General features: G+C 41.3%; 1 pseudogene; it reads right to left on the bottom strand.

Annotated features, from left to right (window-relative positions):
• LOC121576322 overlaps positions 1-18,295 on the bottom strand; it is a 157,963-nt pseudogene that overhangs the window by 25,753 nt on the left and 113,915 nt on the right.

The following is an 18,295-nucleotide window of genomic DNA, read 5'->3' as shown; positions in this document are numbered from 1 at the left end:
GGCGCTACAACAAGCACACATTTATATCTCTTGATCCGTTTGACTCAGAGTGATGGAATATGGCACACGTTCTCAGGGGTGTGAGTATAGTTACCTGTAGCATATTGTTCTTCTGACGTAATGGGGCCACCCTCCAGAGGACCCGGGCCTCCCTTGAAGAGACCCAGGACTCCAACCACAATGGATACATGGATACGTGGCTGGCACACAATGTGAGGAACCCGGAGGAGAGGGTACTCCTTTGTCATTCGCAGTCGGGCCATGTAAATATCAGGCAGGAGCTGTGTCCAGTGACGGGATGCTCCACCCATTTCAGCAGGCTGGACCGGCACATGGACTCACACATAGAGCTCAACAGAGCACAGAGGAGACAGGCTTTAGATGCGGTTAGGAGACGGCTGACAATGGAGCGGCTGGTGACGTTGAGAGCTTCGATCCCTGTCATCCCACTGGCGACCGACTTGGATATTGTGAAGGTTGCAAGGCAAAAAGAGACTTTTTAGATTCACCTCCTTTGGCAGAGGAAGAGGAGGACGTTGGCTTCAAAGTTTATTCCTGCAACTGCCAAGCGCCGATTCTGAGTGAGACCATCCATTTCATTAAAGGACCACCTGAAGCTGACCTTTGAGATTGCTTTTATACAGCTTTTTTATATTTGTACCTGTCTAAAGGGACTGTATTGTGGTTATTATAGACTAGTATCATCATTAGTCCTGTACCGGTGTATAGGGCCTGTATCGTGGTTATTATAGACTAGTATCATCATTAGTCCTGTACCGGTGTATAGGGCCTGTATCGTGGTTATTATAGACTAGTATCATCATTAGTCCTGTACCAGTGTATAGGGCCTGTATCGTGGTTATTATAGACTAGTATCATCATTAGTCCTGTACCAGTGTATAGGGCCTGTATCGTGGTTATTATAGACTAGTATCATCATTAGTCCTGTACCGGTGTATAGGGCCTGTATCGTGGTTATTATTACATATTACATTTTAGTCATTTAGCAGACGCTCTTATCCAGACCGACTTACAGTTAGTGAATACATTTATTTTTTTATACTGGCCCCCTGTGGGAAACGAACCCACAACCCTGGCGTTGCAAACGCCATGCTCTATCAACTGAGCTACATCCCTGCCGGCCATTCCCTCCCCTACCCTGGACGACGCTTGGCCAATTGTGCGCCGCCCATGAGTCTCCAGGTCGCGGCCGGCTGCGACAGAGCCTGGATTCAAACCAGGATCTAGTGGCACAGTTAGCACTGCGATGCAGTGCCTTAGACCACTGCGCCACTCAGGACTAATATAGGCTAGCGTACCAGGAATGGTGAGGATAACTATGTCATGGTTATTTAGGCTAGCTTACCGGGAATGGTTAGGCTATCTATATTGTGGTTATTTAGGCTAGCGTACCGGGAATGGTTAGGCTAACTATAGCATGGTTATTATAGGCTAGTATAGTATCTGAAGATTATGCCTTTGTTAAATGTTTTTCATGAAGAAATTGAATGTTGGTTGTGTTAGTAGCAAGAGGGAATGTTTTGGGTGTAACGCCACATCCAGCAGACCGGAAGTGTCTTGGAGACTGGGGATTGGCCAGAAGAGGTCAGCTTCGTTGTTTATAAATAGGGGGGTTAAACGAAGAAGAAGTCAGAACGGCCATGGCAATCGGGGGAGCCGTTCTCCGGGTGTCATGTCACCTGTCATTTATGCTGTAACCTCGTGATTTTAATAAAAGCCTCTAACACGATGCAGCATAAAACGGACTCTTTGTTGACAGCAATAATGGCCACCATTCATCCGATACGACATAATGGCGCCCAACGTGGGGCTGGGTTTGCGTCTCTTCCTTGTTTCAGTCAACCGCCAGGCTAACTCGCTTTGAAGCAGGGCAAAAAAAAATGGTGAGTGTTTTCTTACCGCTTCGGAGTTTGTTAGATTGGATATGACTTGTGTACACTGGAGAGATGTTCCATATGACCTTGCCTCGGTGGCGTTATTGCGGTCGACTGGAGTCTGCTAAAATGTTATTTCATTGGTAACGGGTGACAATGAGGATTTAGAGCATTAAGATAGATTTCATTGGTAACGGGTGACAATGAGGATTTAGAGAAGGCCGATATGCGCATTCTTTAGGGCACCGTGAATCTGGTAAAGACCTCGAAGCGAGGCGATTCTTTAGGAATGGGCCATGAAATCCTTGCAACGCGTTCGGTGTTGTAAGGTTAATTCTGGGAATTATAAGCTGGACGGATTATATGCATGTTATATACTCATCGTATGGTTGACGAACTATAATGCATGGGGTAACCTCTCTATGACTATCCAGAACTTACGGCAGCATAAAGTTAGGCGGAGATATTGATAATAATGGACAATGATTTGGCCACGGTGCAGGTTACTTAGGGCTGGGTAGGCCGCAGTTAGCTAGAGGCTAAAGCTAAGGTTAAGGCTAAATGGGAGTGTGTTTCATGCTACATGGTACATCGTAGCTAGAGGCTAATGCTAAATGCTAATTGTGTTGTGTGCTACATGCTAACGTATCCTTAGAGATTCCATTGCGATGGATTAAAGTCTCTTAAATTTGTCTCTGTGTGTAAGTCAGGTTATATGTTTTGTGAGCGCTGTTAAATGTTGTTTGACTATAAGGGGGAAACGGGAGTTACAGCTGGAGTGTTATTCTGTCTGTTTGGGGAGAGAGAGTAGAGAATCTTCCTTCCACGGTGAAAAGGTATTTTTGAATGGATGTGCGCATGTGCTTGATTTTACGGGGCTAAAACTACGACATGAGGTCGCGCTGAGCCTACAAAACAAAATGGTGGGTTAAGGTCATAGGTCCCATTTGGCGTTACCCTGCAAGGGAAAATAGACAGACAGAGGAGAAATTTTAACACGAGTATTCTAGTTTAAACGGCGATGGTTAAAGATGAAACTTGTTTTGTGACCTATTGAATTTATACAGTAAATATATGTTGGCGAAGTATAAGGAATTGAATTAAATAATTAAAAGACGATTAAAATTAAATAAAAATGTTTTTGAGCGATCTATTTAGTTCTGAGTTTAGTCTTAGAGTGAATAATGTAGAACGAATGAATATTGAATGGTTGGAAATACTCAGTGATGGCATTAACTACTAAAAGCTGTTTCTGTGTCTTTGTCCCTTGTCATGAGAGACAGGAGAGAGGGGGAGCGAGGAGATACAGGAAGTGATCACGTGACGCGGCAGAGGATCAAGTCAAAAAATAAGGTTTTGAGACTGTTACAAGATATGTGATGTTATGACAATTTTACATAGGCTTGGCAAATACTATTTCATTAAAAATTGCATTTTGGAAGCTCTGTGTATCACTGGGGTTTGATTACAGATGTGTTGGGAATCAAGGATTGACTATTCTGTAAATTTAAGATAATTAGAGCTGATAGAGCAAGGGGTTATGGGAATTGGAGTATTGAAGGGTTGTAAGGTTAGAAGGCTTTGTTTTTGGGGGATTGCTTTGAAGTTGACTAACTACATTTACTTGCATTGGATGGGTTGTGGTAAGATAGCCAACACTAATTGATAAATTGGTGACATAGGAATAAAAATTGGTTTTAATTATTCATGATTTTTAATTGATTTATTTGGAGTTTATTTGGATTTATTTGGAGTTGTTTAGGGTTATATTAATAATTTAAGGGGGGAAGCCTTAGGCTATACAGTCTAAAATAAGATAGTTCACAATAAAGGAATATAAAAGGCTTGATATAGGGGAAAATTGATTAAAATAGTCATTCTTTAATTAAAGTAGGGTTAGAAAGTAGTGTTAGGAAAACTAATGGCAGAAGTTAGTACACCTTTCTCACATACGGATTCAGCAAAAAGACACCCACCTTACGAGAAGAAAAAGTACAGCTTAGGGATGTTTATCCTCAGCTTTCAGTGATCATCCAGCAGGGTGATTATGGCATCAGAGATGAAGACGAATAATAGATAGAGGACAAGCAGAAACGACGATAAAGATGAATCCAAAACTCCAGAAGGAAGAAAAACCGAGATGTCTGGGAACTTAAAGAAGATGAGGATGATGAAGATGAGAGTGATTGAGAGAGGTCATGCATGGGTGGATATGACTCTGTGATCAGAAGGAAGTTGGCAAGAGAGAAACGAAGAAGGGTACACGAGATTTGATCTCTGATGAAAGTTGAACGAAGAAGGAGACAAGAGATTCGAGTTCTGATGAAGAAAGCGATGAAGATTTGGAGATTAAGGGTGCTTTATGTTCAAGAGGATTTTATCCTACAATGACTGGCAAAGAAGAAATAGGAGATATAGACCGAGGCGTATCAGGCCTGGAGGAAGCGACGACTTTGGGAGAGGTAAGAGAGCTAGAGGAACAGCTCGAGACGCTGAAGATACAGAAGAGGAGAAACTGCTGAGAGGATCTCAAGAATTGGAGAAGAAGAAAGAACAGGACGAAGAAATTCTGAAAACTCAATCATACAACGGGTGGAGAAGATAAGTTTTGGTTATGAAGAATCAGAGTGAACCAAATCAACAATCACTGTTACAGCTTTAACTGAACAATATCAAATGCAATTGTACCAGCCAAGGGGGTACCAGTTGATTCATATCCAAAGGCAGTTTCTGGACAGACACAGAATTGACGAGAAGAAATAGAAGGAGGAGGAAGATTTCAGCTACACTTTCAGCAACTTTCAGAAGACTGTTATAATTATGGACAGGTGGGTCACTTTACCTGTGATGGAAATGAGTCGGGAGAAAACAACAGAGGAAGATAAAGGAGCAAGTGAAGATCACCTGTTAGTGCCTAGAAGAGACGAAGGGGTGCATTGCTGAGAGCATCGATTAGAGAAGAAGAGAAAATAGCCAACAATTGAAGTAAAAACAACCGACCATTAGAAGTGATAGTGAATAGGGGAAAACTTATCTGGGTTCAGCCTAAAGAGGTTAAACATCTCACTAATTGATAACGAATTAGGATAGGGATTTGAGGTAGTAAAACAGTTAATTACTCTTAAGGTACTAATATTAGAAGATACTGTTATGGCAGTGTTGGGAAGAGATGCATTGTTTAAATTGAATTGTACAATAAAATGTACACTAGACGACTGTCTATTAGACAATCTGTCTGAAAAGTTAAAAGGGGTGACTGTTTATTCTGGGTGACATTCTTACACTAAGAGATTTCAGGCTAGGCTAAAAGGTGTTTAGACGTTTGCCAAGTCTGTGTGTAATGAGTCAGAAGCAGGTGGGGAACTTTCCCAATCACATATTCTAAAAATTTGGTGGTAAGGGATTTTGTGGAAAATCAGGGGGAAAAGTTGTAAATGGTATGAGAGAAAAGATTAGATTAAAATAAGTTAGGAGAACTAGGGTTGAAGGAACTCTGAGACAGTAAGCTAAGTTTCAAAGTTAGTAGTAAGACAGAGAGAGAAGTGGTGAATGACATTTTTAGAAGTTTAGTGGGAAGATATGGTAGGAGGTTAGATCTGTTAGGGGCAGATGCATTGAGAAAGTATGTGTTGCTGAATGATAAGAAAAGATTGAGGGTGATTGAGTATCTATAGTTACAGTTCCCAGCAGGGAGATCAAGGTAATTATAGGGGTATTTTGTAGTTTGAAAGTCAGGGATTTAGAGAAAGGACTGAGATTTGGGGAAAAAGTGACACTAGTGGTGATAGATGGAAGTACAAGTAAAGAGTTTAAAGTCTTAGGGGAAAACTGGGGAAAATTAGGAGTAACTAAGGACATCAACACGTGAGTCTATTATAACAACAGTGAGAAGCAAGTTAACTCTTTCAACATTGATAGGTATTAAAGCCATAAATATATCGCATTTGGTTATAAGGGAACCAATACAGCACCAATTTTAGGGGAAAAAATACTTATTAGGGGTTAGGATGGGGACGTTCCTCCCATATGGAGAGATAATTATGGAGAATAAGTATTGTTATCAGGACCAGGAGTAGAAGCTGTTGCACCTAGTCAAAGGAGGGATAGGTTGTACAACGATATGAAGTGGAAGAGGTTAGGAGTGACTGTTCACTTATGTTGCGTAATGTTACAGAGAAAGGTCAGGGAGAATATATGTGTACTTATCTAGGGCAAGCATTAGAAGTTGTTCCGGTTAAGAATTATGGGTTAAAGGGCTATGTAATTCGTAAAGTGATGCCTATAATGGAAGATTTGAAATCTGTTGAAGCTTCCGCAGTCACCGAAGGAGTTCAGGAGGAGTAGATTACAGTAGTCACTCCAACAGTAGATAATACACAGAGGATAATGGGAACTTTTGCACTAGAAGTAATTAGGGTTGATACAGCAATTAAGTCAACTACTTTAATGGTAACTTTGGAAGGGATTAGTGATACGATGGCAATAGCAAAAGAGGGAGTATGACATCGACAACAACTTTTCTGAAATTAAATGGGGAATTTTAGACTCATGGGTTATGTTACGGATGGAGAGTGCTGTCAATGATAGTACGAATGGGGTTAAAATAGGAGAACAGATAGTAGTAGAGAGAATATAGATTCATCATGGAGGACAGGATGAGATCTTTCATTTTGATGACAGACAAGGAGAGGTATCTGATCAGTACCGCTCGTTCTTCTGTTGTGGAAATTAGAGATATATTAACTCATTCTGTAAGATCAGTGAGGAATCTTGAGGGTCCATGTCTGTTGAGAATTCCAGCACCAAACATGTTAGACGGTCGCGCGGCCTCTATCAGGTATGGGTCAGTCTTATGCTTTGTCATGACTGTGGTATTGGCAACAGTCATTGACAGATAAAATAATGTCGTTGTCAGAACAGTGGTTTAAGCCTAGGTTTAAGTGTTCTTGGTTAAATGAATTACCCTATGGGAATTGTTAAATGGGAAAGGAAAATCAGGTAACAACGGAACCCTGAAGTATTCAGGTGAAACATTGAGGGCTAAAAGTTGTTTTTGTTCTAATAAAACATATGAGGTAAAGGGTATGTTTATGGGAATATCAGATTGTGATGATTGTATGATGACTTTGGATAAGCATGAACATAAGGTTAGAGATGACAAATATGATGTAATTTTTGTGGACCAGTTAGTGAGAAGAGCAGGACTTTGAGGGTTAAAATATTAGCTTTTGCCTGACAATGTGACTATGGAGAATTTTAGAGATATTTGGTGGGTTTGTGATGATAAAATATATATTCTTACATTATGGATGGAAAGGATTTTGTTACATGTCAACGTTGAAGCTTCCATATGAGGTTTTACCATTATAAGAGGGATAGCACCGGACACAGCTAAATCTAGGGTTAAAAGGGTGACATGGCGACATGTCATAGTCTTCAAGCCTATCATTAAAGGATAAGTCTAAGGGAGAAGGGGGGACTTTATTCATGGTATGGTGTAACATTTGGGAAGATCATATTGATAATAGTAGACACTTTGAGTCCAGATAGTTCAGATAATATCACTGGGGTTATAGATGCATTGAAGGATTGGGAAATCTGAGAAGACTTGGTTGCAAAATCAATTAGGCCAGTAGGGGCAGTGATGGATCAGATTTTAGTTTCAGCTTTGATAACACTGTGTGATGTTTGTAATTTGTTACTGACCTTTGAGAAAGCTATGATATTGAGATAGGTTGGAGAGTGATTCCTGGAGACAACACTCAGATGCCGGTGTTGACTGTTCCTGATCTGGATAAAGATGGACAAGTGGAACTGATGGATAAATATCATTTTTGATTATTTGATGATTTTTTCTTTTTTTTTTCAATATTGGGGTGATGTTGGTATGATTTATGAATCAAAGGGGGGAATAGGTTTATGTGATTCATGCATCATTTATATATCATTGTTATATTCCTAGTGGATATTGATGTTTAATTTGAAAGGGTTGTTTTGCAAAAGATACTGTTTGGTCGTTTCTTTTCTTTTCATTCCAGAAGCATTTGGGAGAACATGTGGAGATTGAAATACTCAAACAAAGACAATATGAAGGGACAATATGACTGGAGGAGATGAAACAAGGAGGGTGTGGCCGATTCCATCATCAACAATCCATTGGAAGTCAAGACTACAGGGAGATGAAGTGTAGTGGACTACATTCCAGTGTCTGCAATGAAATATAGACATGTGTAATACATAATTGTGTAATAGTCTCAGGTATTAATTTTGTAGAATGATGTTTGATGTTATTGAATACATGTGAGGATCTTAGATGTTTTTGTTTATTTCGTGAATGTTTAGGGACAGAAGGTCTAGGCAGGGAGAGTTCCACTTGTACGGTCCAATGGGTTGACCAGCCTTGCAAGTGGATGTTTATGGATAGGATTTTGTTTGCAGGGGCTTACATGTGTATTTAATTGCATCATAGTTTCAAATGCATTTACATGGTTAATGAGGTTATCTGGAGTACCGACGGTGGTTGCCTGGGGCAGAGGGACCGTGAGAGAATTTTACTGTCTTGATTGATGAAGGTTGCCGGACAGTTTTTCGCTCTTACACTCCATAGATTTGTTCATATTTCATAGTAATGTATTCACACTTCATAAACAGTTATTTCATAAGAAAGGTATTTACACTCTAGAGAATAATGTTTTTGGTTTAATGTTAAAGATACTCAATAAGATAAATTGTTACTAGTCATAATCCTATTCTGTTTGTTTTCGAGACGTTTAGTTCGTCTCGAAGGGGGGAATATAGTATCTGAAGATTATGCCTTTGTTAAATGTTTTTCATGAAGAAATGGAATGTTGGTTGTGTTAGTAGCAAGAGGGAATGTTTTGGGTGTAACGCCACATCCAGCAGACCGGAAGTGTCTTGGAGACTGGGGATTGGCCAGAAGAGGTCAGCTTCGTTGTTTATAAATAGGGGGGTTAAACGAAGAAGAAGTCAGAACGGCCATGGCAATCGGGGGAGCCGTTCTCCGGGTGTCATGTCACCTGTCATTTATGCTGTAACCTCGTGATTTTAATAAAAGCCTCTAACACGATGCAGCATAAAACGGACTCTTTGTTGACAGCAATAATGGCCACCATTCATCCGATACGACACTAGCTTACCGGAAAGGCAGCTATAACTCTGAGGTAGATGCAGATGTCTCGCTCAACTTCCGCATCTAGTTCAACATGCACTCAAGGGCTCCCCCTAGCGGGGCCGTCCAGGTGCGCTATGTGGTCAGTTTTGCAAGGACGTCTCTGTGAGGGTCATGGCTAGCATTCTAGCTAACCATCCACTAGTGGATAAAAAAACTGTAGTTGTGGTTTTTTGAGTCAGGTGTAGGGAGACCACTAGTGGATTAATAGACTGTAGTTGTGGTGTTTTGAGTCAGGTGTAGGGAGACCACTTGTGGATTAATGGACTGTAGTTGTGGTGTTTTGAGTCGGATGTAGAGAGAGCACTAGTGGATTAATATACTGTAGTTGTGGTGTTTTGAGTCAGGTGTAGGGTGACCACTAGTGGATTAATAGACTGTAGTTGTGGTGTTTTGAGTCAGGTGTAGGGAGACCACTAGTGGATTAATAGACTGTAGTTGTGGTGTTTTGAGTCAGGTGTTGATTGACCACTAGTGGATTAATAGACTATAGTTGTGGTGTTTTGAGTCAGGTGTAGGGAGACCACTAGTGGATTAATAGACTGTAGTTGAGGTGTTTTGAGTCAGGTGTAGAGAGACCACTAGTGGATTAATAAAATAACTGCAGGATGAAAACAAGCCAACCAGATGACCTTTTCAGTTTTACTGAGTAACCCAGTGTGAATCATGTGTGTGTCTGTGTGTGTGTGTGCGTGTATGTTTGCGTTTGAGTAAACTCAGTTTCCATGTGTGTACTCTGTGTGTGTTAGGTTAAAGCTATGATGACTCACACTCCTCTTCTTTCAAGTGTTCCGACTGAAAATGTGTTGATGATGATGACGACGATGCTGGTTTGCGTGGTGTTGCAATGGTGTGAGTGTGAAGCATTGCCATGGTAGCTCGTCTCTCTCTCTCTCTGTGATTCTCAGTGCAGAAGTCCGGAGTGACCCAGCTCAAGCTTGTGATGTCATTTTCTATCTAAGGACAAGCCATGCTGAAACCAATGAAGTGAGATACTGATCCTTCTCTCTCAGGGTGTTAGGGTACAGGAGGATCCCTCCGGCTGTAGGGAGGTTGGTTGACGTGGTAGCAGAGATCAACAACATCACCACAGACCACAAACTGACCTACTTTTATCCTATCCCAGGTATTCCTTAAAGAGGTGGGGTTTCAAGTGTCTCCGGAAGGTAGTGAGTGACTCCGCTGTCCTGGCGTCGTGAGGGAGCTTGTTCCACCATTGGGGTGCCAGAGCAGCGAACAGTTTTGACTGGGCTGAGCGGGAACTGTGCTTCCGCAGAGGTAGGGGGGCCGGCAGGCCAGAGGTGGATGAACGCAATGCCCTCGTTTGGGTGTAGGGACTGATCAGAGCCTGAAGGTACGGAGGTGCCGTTCCCCTCACAGCCCGTAGGCAAGCACCATGGTCTTGTAGCAGATGCGGGCTTCAACTGGAAGCCAGTGGAGTGTGCGGAGGAGCGGGTTGATAACCATTACTATAAATGCTAAAAATCCAATCTTACTCAAACATATATCACTTGTTGACCTATCTCTCTGTGCTGGTACATATCTACTACTCTCACCACTCCTCCCCCTTGACCCATCTTCCTCTACTTTCTTCACTGCCTCAGCATATGACAACTTCTGCACTACTCTTACCCTGGAAACCTCAACCTGCCTCTCTCGCACAGGACATTTCTGATCCCCAGCCCCATGGGCACCCCTGCAATTAGCACATACGACTACTTTCCCCAATGCTCCACATTCCTTTGTCTCATGCCCTTCTGCACACTTCTCACACCTTGGAACCTCCCACCTACACACTGCTGCCACATGCCCATAAGTTTGAAACCTGTAACAACGTAATGTATTCGGCACATAAGCTCGTACAGGATAACTTATACAGTGCCTTGCGAAAGTATTCATCCCCCTTGGCGTTTTTCCTAAAAATTGATTTTTATTTTGAGTTCATGCAATGGACATACACAAAATAGTCCAAATTGGGGAAGTTTAATGAAAAAAATAACTTGTTTCAAAACATTCTAAAAAATACAATACGGAAAAGTGGTGCGTGCATATGTATTCACCCCCTTTGCTATGAAGCCCCTAAATAAGATCTGGTGCAACCAATTACCTTCCGAAGTCACATAATTAGTTAAATAAAGTCCACCTGTGTGCAATCTAAGTGTCACATGATCTGTCACATGATCTCAGTATATATACACACCTGTTCTGAAAGGCCCCAGAGTCTGCAACACCACTAAGCAAGGGGCACCACCAAGCAAGCGGCACCATGAAGAGCACGGAGCTCTCCAAACAGGTCAGGGACAAAGTTGTGGAGAAGTACAGATCAGGGTTGGGTTATAAAAACATATCCGAAACTTTGAACATCCCACGGAGCACCATTAAATCCATTATTAAAAAATGGAAAGAATATGGCACCACAACAAACCTGCCAAAACACACGAACCAGTGAATAGTTATGCACGCTCAAGTTTTCTATTTTTTTTGGTCTTATTTTTTGTTTGTTTAACAATTTTTTTTATTTTGCATCTTCAAAGTGGTAGGCATGTTGTGTAAATCAAATGATACAAACTCCCTAAAAATCCATTTTAATTCCAGGTTGTAAGGCAACAAAATAGGAAAAATGCCAAGGGGGTGAATTCTTTCGCAAGCCACTGTATTTCCTAACTTCAGTTTGTCGGGCAAAGACTCAACTTCAAAACTCAAAAGAACAGACAATGACTCTTCTGTTTCCCCACTCTCGCCACCCTGTTTGCGTCGCACCAAACGATGAGCATCACAAACACCGGGAATCTTCCCCTTCAGTTGGTCCACTTTTACATTTACTGCTACCCCAGTAATCACTCCTTTCAATGGTGCCCTTTTCTTGAGAGCGAAACAATTCACATTTCTTTCCCCCATTTGTTTAACTCAGAGCGCCTTCTCCCTCTGACCAGCAGAAACACAAACAATTATCACTAGACCACTTCTGATTACCCTCACCGATTCCACTGTACCCAAATCTGTTTTCACCCACCCTGAAACCACAAATGGATCAGCCAAAAGACAATGGTCCATTTTTTCCAAAAACTTTACTCCTACTGTCACAGACTCATCTTTATCCTGACCCTCGGTGCAAGCCTTGGGATCTGAGTACTTCACCACACCAACCACCTCCGATACTTCACCCTCATTCACTTCCATTTCTCCTCCTGTCTTCAGCTCACTTTGCTTACATTTCCTACCATTCTTCTTTAACAAACCTTCTCCCTTTTTTCCGCCATTTTTAACCCACTCAAGCTTACAATCTTCTTCCCTCTCTCTCTTAGATCTCCTCTGCCTCTCTTTTTCCCTCCAATATACGTCTCCTTATGATAATACTGCACTTCTCCTGACATACATCTTGTTCTTGCTTTCTCAAGGGATGCCATTTACGAGGCTCTCCAACCGAATCTTTCTCTAAAGTTACTTCCACCGTACTCCTCGCACCAGGGGACTCTGGCATCGCTGCCTCAACCATATACAGTTACTTTGTTGTCACAGTGTTCAGATAAGGATTAGGGGGTTGCCGAGAGAATTCCAGTCTCAAGGCTCCAATTGATGCACTCCTAGACCAGAGCAATCAAACATATATTTAAATACCGCAGAATATACAGACATTTCCTGGATAACATTTTACGTGATCTGTAAAAGTCGAGTAATGTCAAAATAACGTTCAACAACACCCCCTTTCACTAAGACTCCTGTTGTCTGCTATCATCTACTTTAACCTGACAGCCACTTGGAACAGATGAGCAAATAGGGAGTATCTCAACAGGCCATTCTCTAGTGAGGGGATGTCTGGGAATTACTGGTTCCGGTTTTTTCACTGCTTCTATAATGGCAACTGCTGTACACTACCAGCACAGATATGACAAAGAGCTATTTATGCAAGTCTTTGCAACTTGTGAATCAAACCTAATTCAAAAGTAATTCCCTGGTCAAAAACTAAACTAAGCTACAGCCAAATATACCGTACTTATAACTAACCCCCTTTTATCAATGTATATAACTTGTATACAATAAAATAAAGATGTAATTTCAAAATAACAGTAAACATAATGCTTTATAGCTACAATATAGCTAACGTTCGCTAGCTAATGACAAGCTCATCTCTGCTGCCTGGATGCTTTCACCTTTCTCTCATCTGGGTTTCTGCTGTTAGCTACCACATGGACAAGCAGTAGCCTACTGCAGTAGTCAGACTACACCAATTACCAACATTTTATTTTTACACTGCACAAATATTTGAGAACAGTCAACCCTCGAATGTTAGCTAACTAATGTTAGTTGATTGTAACATTGACACTGTCTGTGTGCGGACTACAGGTTTAACTAACGTTTTGGGGGCTTTCTTCATGTTTTTTACACAAATGAATGAATAAATCATTTAATAACAATCAAGTTAGTAACAAATAAAAATGATAAAGTGAAAGATAAGTCTTAGAAAGATGCTCACCTGAACCACATGAAGCCAGAGAGACAGAGGATGAGAACCACAACTACAATTCCTATAGCTGCATTCTTCTGTACTTATGTACAGTGAGGGAAAAAAGTATTTGATCCCCTGCTGATTTTATACGTTTTCCCACTGACAAAGACATGATCAGTCTATAATTTTAATGGTAGGTTTTTTTGAACAGTGAGAGACAGAATAACAACAAAAAAATCCAGAAAAACACATGTCAAAAATTTTATTAATTGATTTGCATTTTAATGAGGGAAATAAGTATTTGACCCCTCTGCAAAACATTACTTAGTACTTGGTGGCAAAACCCTTGTTGGCAATAACAGAGGTCAGACGTTTCTTGTAGTTGACCACCAGGTATGCGCACATCTCAGGAGGGATTTTGTCCCACTCCTCTTTGCAGATCTTCTCCAAGTCATTAAGGTTTCGAGCCTGATGTTTGGCAACTCGAACCTTCAGCTCCCTCCACAGATTTTCTATGGGATTAAGGTCTGGAGACACTCCAGGACCCTAATGTGCTTCTTCTTGAGCCACTCCTTTGTTGCCTTGGCCGTGTGTTTTGGGTCATTGTCATGCTGGAATATCCATCCACAACCCATTTTCAATGCCACCCATCCACAACCCATTTTCAATGCCCTGGCTGAGGGAAGGAGGTTCTCACCCAAGATTTGACGGTACATGGCCCCGTCCATCATCCCTTTGATGCGGTGAAGTTGTCCTATCCCCTTAGCAGAAAAACACCCCCAAAGCATAATGTTTCCACCTCCATGTTTGACGGTGGGGATGGTGTTCTTGGGGTCATAGGCAGCATTCCTCCTCCTCCAAGCACGGCAAGTTGAGTTGATGCCAAAGAGCTCGAATTTGGTCTCATCTGACCACAACACTTTCACCCAGTTTTCCTCTGAATCATTCAGATGTTCATTGGCAAACTTCAGACGGGCATGTATATGTGCTTTCTTGAGCAGGGGGACCTTGCGGGCGCTGCAGGATTTCAGTCCTTCACGGCGTAGTGTGTTACCAATTGTTTTCTTGGTGACTATGGTCCCAGCTGCCTTGAGATCATTGACAAGATCCTCCCGTGTAGTTCTGGGCTGATTCCTCACCATTCTCATGATCATTGCAACTCCACGAGGTGAGATCTTTCATGGAGCCCCAGGCTGGGGGAAATTGACAGGTCTTTTGTGTTTCTTCCATTTGCGAATAATCGCACCAACTGTTGTCACCTTCTCACCAAGCTGCTTGGCGATGGTCTTGTAGCCCATTCCAGCCTTGTGTAGGTCTACAATCTTGTCCCTGACATCCTTGGAGAGCTCTTTGGTCTTGGCCATGGTGGAGAGTTTGGAATCTGATTGATTGATTGCTTCTGTGGACAGCTGTCTTTTATACAGGTAACAAGCTGAGATTAGGAGCACTCCCTTTAAGAGTGTGCTCCTAATATCAGCTCGTTACCTGTATAAATGACACCTTGGAGCCAGAAATCTTTCTGATTTAGAAGGGGTCAAATACTTATTTCCCTCTTTAAAATGCAAATCAATTTATAACATTTTTGACATGCGTTTTTCTGGATTTTTTTGTTGTTATTCTGTATCTCACTGTTCAAATAAACCTACCATTAAAATTATAGACTGATAATTTCTTTGTCAGTGGGCAAACGTACAAAATCAGCAGGGGATCAAATACCTTTTTCCCTCACTGTATGTCCCATCAGCTGCACTAAAATCTGGTAAAGGGTTTTACAATAAATATGTCTAGATCTTTTTGGAGCAAACTTATTCTAGAACAGGTCTCTGGTCCATATAAAAAGCAACATATAAATGAAGTGACAAACAGATGTTGTTGAGCAGATCATGGATTTAATTTAGTAATCAAATTAATACATCAGTACAACCCTAGTATTGGTGAAACATTATGCAGTCAGGGCTCCTGATTGACTGAAGATCTTCCTACAATCAAAGTCGGGGTAAGACCTCTCCCCTGTATGATATCTCTGAGATTTTATGGTTTTAGACGCATCGAAACGCTTCCCACACTGAGAGCAGCAGTACGGTTTCTCTCCAGTGTGAATCCACTGGTAAATGATCAATTCCCTATGTTTAGCAAAACTCTTCGCACAGTCAAAAGAGCAGTGTTGAGGTTTCTTTCCTGTACATCTCTGCTGGTGTTTATTGAAATGTGCCCATCTGGAGAGACTCTTCTCTGTCTTATCAGCATCATGATGTTGTTGAGGCTCCCCAGATGATAAGCCCCTCCCACTGAGAGAGCAACGGTTAGGGCTGTCCCCTGTGAAACAAAGATATTGAATAGCATGGACATCTGAAATCAGGCTACCTGATGGGACTTTGATGAATGCTGAAAATTGGCAATCAAAATAAACGTACTACCACAGCGACCATGTTATTTTTGAGAAGCATATTTGATTCAGAATTCGGAAATATAAAGTTTATATGCGAAAACTATTTCCCAAACTAACTGCACTCGCGCAAAAGAAGGAAGCTTGCGTTGCTCGTGCTAGCACAGATTAAATATGCCTCTATGAATCTGATCAAGGCATTTAAGTGTCCTAATAATTCTAAAGATTGCTCAGAAAACCAGGTGGTTTTAACAGCGTTACTTCGATTGTCACCTTAAGTCAATTAAGATAAGTAGAGTAAGATGTTTACATGACTAATGCCATGCTCAACCTACTGCCATAATTGGTTTAATGTCAAATTATGTGCATGTGTTGGATTCTAGCTTGAAATATACCTATTCATGTTATCATACTAGAACTTATTGATTATGTTCCATGTATAAGGAATGTATATGTTGGGATCAATGGAGGGAGGATAGGAACTAAGTGTATGTAAAGTTTCTTAGTGAGACAAGGGGGAGTGCAGAAAGTTTACATTCTGTCAAAACATGTTATTGTTCATTTCATGGCTCCTAAGGAGGGAGGCAAAGAGCAACAGTCTGGTTTCAGATCACTGAAGATTTCTATGAATGTGATTTGTGATTCATTTACGTCTGTCCCTCATTTTAAGGTCAATCCTATTACATGAACTGAACTCTCGTTTTAATATTTTGTAACTATTCCTTAAAAAAACGTGTTTTCAAAATAAACATTGAGCATATTGTAGTGTATTAAGATTATGCCTTTCTTAATGGAACCAGAGGGGATGTTTATCTTAGTTCAAAAGTAGCCATTTGTAGGGTGACGCCCCAGGGGAGACAGGTGATTGGACAGCAGAGGGAGCAACCCATATTTTTGCATTGTTTATAAGTATATGCTGGAGACAGAGGGGGTTAGAGCAGCTATTGCAATCTGTGACGTTGCTCTCCGGGTGATCTTGACACCTGTAACTCATGCTGAAAGCTTGTGATATGAATAAACTTATGATCAAGGTTCAGTATGAGCGGACTCCTTTGTTTATCAGCAATGACTAGCATCTTTTACTCGATACCACAGAATGGCGTCACGAAAAGGGAGGGACTGCATCTCTTCTTTGTTTCATTCAGCCGCCAAGCTAACTCCTTCTGAAGTCATGGCCAAAAAAGGGTGAGTTTTTTTCTCACAGCTTTGGGAGTTTGTTAGTTTGGATGCTATTTGTGTACACTGGAGAGATGTACCATTAGGACCGAAGTGTGCTTTATGTTGCTTTATTGCTGAGAACTGGGGGTCTGGCTAATCATTATAAATTTGGTTGCCCTGGTAGACAGTGCAAAAGGGGGGAGAGAGAGCCTATAGAGTGTCTATAGAGAGATTTTGCTTGAATAACAGTTCAAGAACAATCGATTGAGAGAGGAATAAGGAATGCCTAGGCTGATGTGTATGTAACTTAGAGCCGCTGTAAATCATGGGAAAAGCCCTGGCAGACAGGCGACCTATAAAGGTGGGCCAGAAAATCCTGATACGCGTTAGATGTGTTTTAGGTCAGCCCTATGGGCTGGGGACCGTGGTATATTGATGATGAATGTTGCCTCTCAGCTGGCGGTTGACGAACGGCTTGTTTGACGCAATCTCTCGTGTCGATTCCACAGATCTCGTGGTAGCATAAATTTAGCTAACAAATTGAATTTTACGGTACAGCGGAGGGAGAAATGCTAACGTGGCCTGCTAATTATGCTTCATGCTACATGCTAATGCTAAATGCTAATGCTAAATGCTAATCATGCTACATGCCAATTTTGGATGCGGGTTATGATTAATATTTCTTCCTTGGTGGTCCATAGGAATGGGACGAGCCATCAGAAATGTGTTTAGTTAGCTTGGGCTTGGTGCCTGGTGTCTTGTGAACTGTTAAGTGTTATTGTTTGTCTATAAGGGGTAAAAGAGAGAGCTATAGCGGAATGCTAACGTTCTGTTGTCTGGAGCTGCTTCCATGGTGAAATCGTATTGATGAATGTACCGCGCATGCGTTTGATTTTACGGCACTAAAACTACAACACGAGGGGTTTTACTAAAACTACAACAAGGGGGATTTTGGGTAAATAGGTCATATTTCTGTTAGACTGTGCTGCAGGGAGAAACAGACACAGATGGAGGAACAAAGAATTAGACACTTAGAGTCTAATGGTGTATTCTAGTTGTTACGTTGTCTGTTGGTTAAAGATGAAACTGGTTTTGTGACCTATTGAATTGATAAATGAGAGAGAGATGTTGACGGATTAAAAATAAAAATAATTAAATAAATAAATAAAATAAAAATGTTATTGAGCTATTTGAATGCGATTCCTGAGTTGATTCTTAGA

The sequence above is a fragment of the Coregonus clupeaformis genome, unplaced genomic scaffold (assembly GCF_020615455.1).
Source record: "Coregonus clupeaformis isolate EN_2021a unplaced genomic scaffold, ASM2061545v1 scaf0403, whole genome shotgun sequence".
NCBI classification, from domain to species: domain Eukaryota; kingdom Metazoa; phylum Chordata; class Actinopteri; order Salmoniformes; family Salmonidae; genus Coregonus; species Coregonus clupeaformis.
Note: the sequence above shows the minus strand (reverse complement) of the source record. Positions and strands in the feature narration are given on the sequence as shown.